Genomic DNA, 4,433 nt, shown 5'->3' with positions numbered 1-4,433 from the left:
TCAGAGCAAAGAAAAATATAAAACATCAATTTTCTGACAAGGTGTAGGTATTATATTACTACAGATAAAAACTTATTTCATTAAGTAATAACCTGAGCTTAAGTTTTAATCTGATCTTAGTATCCAAATAGTTTATTACAAGGAAAAACATTAGATAGGGATTAATGCAATCTTATTTAATCATTGGTAAAAGTGAGGTATGTGTTAGTATTACCCTAGTGCTCTGTATGAACAGTGCTTACTGTGTCAGCATATAGTCTTTGTTTTCAAGCCTCTTCTTATAAAAATTACAGTCCAGACCCCTCTCCAGAGTGCTGCCTCAGGAGAGCACTGCCCTGCCTGCCATAAAACTTGCTGCAACAACTGTCCAGACAGTGGTCACTGACTGTGTCCTCAGGTAATTATTGCCACGTCCTCCCTGTTAGCAATTCTGTCCACTTGTGTATGCAGAGCAATAGAAAGCCTAATTTCCACCTGCCACCTCTCCTGTAAACTGCAGATGAGTTTCTTGAATGGACCTTCCTGTGATGCCTGGCTCCTGGCCATGCTGGTGCAGCTCAGTAAATATGCAATGTGGGTAGCCTTGCCCACAGTCCTGGGTTTTGCTCCATTTCTTAGGCTCCATGGGTCTGTGTCGGCATCCTGCCTGGCTTGTTGCCCTGTTTCTGTAGCAAAGGAGTTTTAGCTGTGACGTTTAAATAGGCCAGTCTACCCAGTCCAGCTCATAGGAAGGTCAGCCACAGTCCGTTGTGTAGCTCAAAATGGATGTTAATAGTTCATCCTCACTCACCTGTTTCCAGGCTAACAAGCTTGGACTATTCACCCACATAATCAATTTTTTCCTTACAAGATAATTTACCTGCAAAAGCTAAGTGAGGTCCCTCTGCCCTAGCACTGGCTGGTCCAGGCTCTCTGTTCCATGATCCCTGATGCAGCTTTTTCCCTAATGCAGGTTACTGTCAGCTGCCACCCATCTGATGGTATTACTTCAGTGTGAGGAAAGCTTGAGAACTTGCCCTGAGACAAATACTCATCAGCAGCATGCGGCTCTTCTGCCAAGATGTGAGTAGTTAGTTGTAGGACCTTCTTCAGGTAGTCATAGCAAAGGCTCAGAAACCTATATTATCATAATTAAAAGGCAGAGGTGATCACCACTGGTTGTTAGAGCCAACAAGAAGGGCTTGAATATGACCACGGTCATGATTTATGAGTAATATGGCATCAACAACAGAGATAATTTGGAAGCTGCCTAATTAAGGCAGTGTTGAGAGAATTCCAGAACAATACATGATCACCTTGTTTATAGTAAGAAAGCACAAAGATCAGAACTGAATAAAGGTCAGCTACCATGAGAAGACTGTTTTGTTTAGCCTTAAGTCTATAGCCGTCTCTGACTTGGTAACTCAGTGAGCTTATTTTCAGTGGTGGCACTGGAACTGTCTTACTCCGGTTGCTTCTTGTAACTCCTTCTTCTGGGGTACCTTTCCTCAAGAAGTTTCTTTGAGGGAACCAAGACCTTGTGTTTTTCAGCCCTTTTTTAATATATGATCCTCTGCATGATTTCCAAGCTCATTTAGCCATATGTTTATACATTATACTTTGTTCTTTTTCCGTTCTTTTTTAAACCTTCCTTTGAATTGTCCATTTGCCATTTACCATCCACCTCTGTTTCTGCATTAGTCTCTTCTGATGAAGCTTTTCTTTATTATTGATGTTTCTCAGCTGCGCAGAGGATCATCTTTAATTTCAGAGGATTAATGGCTACCCAGATGTTGTACCAACCTCCCACTCCAGCCTCTACAGGCAAACTGAGTTTGTGGTGATTACTGATTTTTTTTTTTTGCTCAATAGATGGGATCTAAATGCCAACCTCTGGCCACCTGGACCCTGCTTGATCATGGTGACATCTCGAGGGCCTGTTTTGGTCATTCCCCAGCAGCACAATGCAGTTCCCCAGGCACAGCCCAGCTGCCCATTGGCAGCAGCTCCTCTGGATCATGTTCCTCCTGGGAGAGCGCTGTGCGCTGCTGGTGGTGGAGAGCCAAACGCAGCCTTTCCTAATCCCCAATGTTGACAGTGATGTTTGGCTTCTCCAATTTAATCTCATGATATGTTCCAAGATAAAGCTGCTCCCTGTTTTATGGCTGACTCAGTATTTATCTGTTGACTCAGTGCCTGCTGAGATCATTGTGATCTGTGAGCCTTAAAACAAAGTTATTGGCAGAAGGCATTTTTGTACCACAGGATTTTTATATTTGGCCCTACAAGGCACAGGGTGGTAGAAGCATGACCCTGGTGGCGAGCATGGTCCCTGCAATGGGGGATATTATGTCCCCATTTTAGGTTCCCAAGGCAGCTCTTCCACCCTTCAGGTCCTGTTAGTGCTTTTTCAACTCCTTATGTCATCCCTGAGCGGCAGAGACCCTGCCACAGGTGGCACGTGTGGTGGACGTACCAGGCTGCTGTGTGCTGCCCTCACTGTTATAACTCTTACTGGTGCAGCTTCTGTGAGCCCCTGTTCCCTCCAGCTCTCACTTTATTTTCTTCATGTTCTCCAGCCATGAGATATATTTTTTTGCTGATTTCCAGGCCTGTTCAGCAAATACCGTTCTTCCAAACATAGTTTTCTCAGGGAGTCCTTACTCTTTTTGTTACTTGAACTATTATTTTCATGATTTTGTGGTATATCCTGCAGTTTCCCCTGGAGAAAACTGTTTTTAGCAAATCCTCCTTTGTGGGGAAATCATTAAATGCTTAGTACATGCTTCTACTTTTGTGAGTCTTTTTCTTGGTCTGGATATGGGACCAGCTCCAGTCATACAAACTTGGTAGTATCCTCCATCCTTGGTCAAAATTCCCAGCTCACAACACCTGGGAAAACCACAGTAGCTGGGTGGAGAAAGTATAGTCTCCACAACTGAACTGCAAGCTGACTTAATTAAGGCAATAACTATGGAGAGATTTTATGACAGTATGTTTTCACCTTTGGCAATAATCTAATAGGCAGCACAGCAGGCAGCGCAGGGCTCAATAACACCCCGAGTGCAGCCTGGGATGGAGGGAGGCTGCACTTGTTCATCCTCAGGTCTCTGCCAGCATCTCCCTTCACTGCACAGGAAGATGGGCAATGGTCCTGGGCCACTGTCATTGTTTCTCTCTGCCATTTATTCATACACAGTGTGCTTTCTCCTAGCAGCCTTTTTTTTTTCTCATTTGTGGCCTCATCTAGTTCCTGCCCTAATACCCCATCTTTTTTTTTTTTTTTTTAAATCCATGCCTGTTTGGCGGTCCTTACAGTTTCCCCTTTCTTTCAGCTGCCCACTCACTGCTCAATGGCACCTTTGCATTGCTGTTTCCCCCCCCTCCGGTGCAGCAGCTCTTGGTGGAGGCCAGCAGCCATCAGGATCATCCACCCTCCCAGGGGAAGCGGGTTGGAGACAGCAGAAAGAACTGCTGTGAGGGCTGCTTAGCAGCCTGATCTCAGGGTGACACCTCGGCAGAGGTTGTTTACTCAAGCCACAGTCTTATCCCTGAGAGTGGCAAGGTAGAAAAGCCTGGATGGGGGACTGAACCCGTGTCACCCTAAGGCAGCGATAAACCAGGCAGATTTATCACCTGCTGCTCGTATTTCCACATCTCCTAATGCCCATGATTTTGTCTGATGGTTATTTTAACTGTCCACTTTGCTCCTTTTTAGGATCATGGAGACCATCTTCACACACTTATCTACACTCTTGGGGTCGCTGCTTATGAAGTAGGTTTTAAAATATTTTTTCAAGCTTTTACAAGATTGTACGAAGTTCATCCTAGGTGAAAATACAAACATTGAGAGAGTTTGATCCACAGCTTAGATTTTTTAAAAAGGTCTTCCTAAGTGTAAGTTAAGCAACTGAACAAACTATTTAGAGCAGTTCCAAAGGTCTTTGAGTTCTTTTAGATTTGAGATCGTTTAGATACACATCTCTGTGTATGATGCAGATACAATTAGTACAAATCAGAAGTCCTTCATCCCTATAAACATGCAAATTAAAAACAATTAAAATATACAACATTGCCTAATGGTTAATTTAAGCATACACCCAAAGATCATGCAGCCAGCAATCAGTTTATCTAACAAAGAGACCAAGAGGAAGATCAAGAGAAAGGTGACGTGACACTTGATCACAATAAGTAAAGGCTAACTCTGAGAAGGTGCTTCCCAAAGAGATATTTTGGGAGCATTTCAGGTGATTAAAAGAAGGAAAAAAGCTCACTGTAAACCACAGGATAAATATTCAAGGAAGCGATCCAAGATAGCATGGTGGTGGGCATCGCAGAAAGGTGTAAGCAAACATCATAAAGCTATGCAGGCAATACAATAAAATCATTCCTGGAGAGGTATGAATAAGCCATTGCACAAAGTAATGAAGAAATCACCAAGAGTGGATACTCAT

The 4,433-nt window shown here is 43.4% G+C and overlaps 1 long non-coding RNA gene across 1 annotated transcript; it reads left to right on the top strand.

Annotated features, from left to right (window-relative positions):
• The first annotated feature begins 293 nt into the window (after positions 1–293).
• Positions 294–2,769, top strand: LOC142052668 (uncharacterized). Its single transcript, XR_012658938.1, has 3 exons — positions 294–397; positions 953–1,062; positions 1,852–2,769. It is a non-coding gene; the product is annotated as an uncharacterized LOC142052668 (long non-coding RNA).
• Positions 2,770–4,433: the final 1,664 nt, after the last annotated feature.

The sequence above is a fragment of the Phalacrocorax aristotelis genome, chromosome 1, assembly GCF_949628215.1.
Source record: "Phalacrocorax aristotelis chromosome 1, bGulAri2.1, whole genome shotgun sequence".
Lineage (NCBI taxonomy): Eukaryota > Metazoa > Chordata > Aves > Suliformes > Phalacrocoracidae > Phalacrocorax > Phalacrocorax aristotelis.
This window is presented reverse-complemented; position numbering and strand designations above follow the sequence as displayed.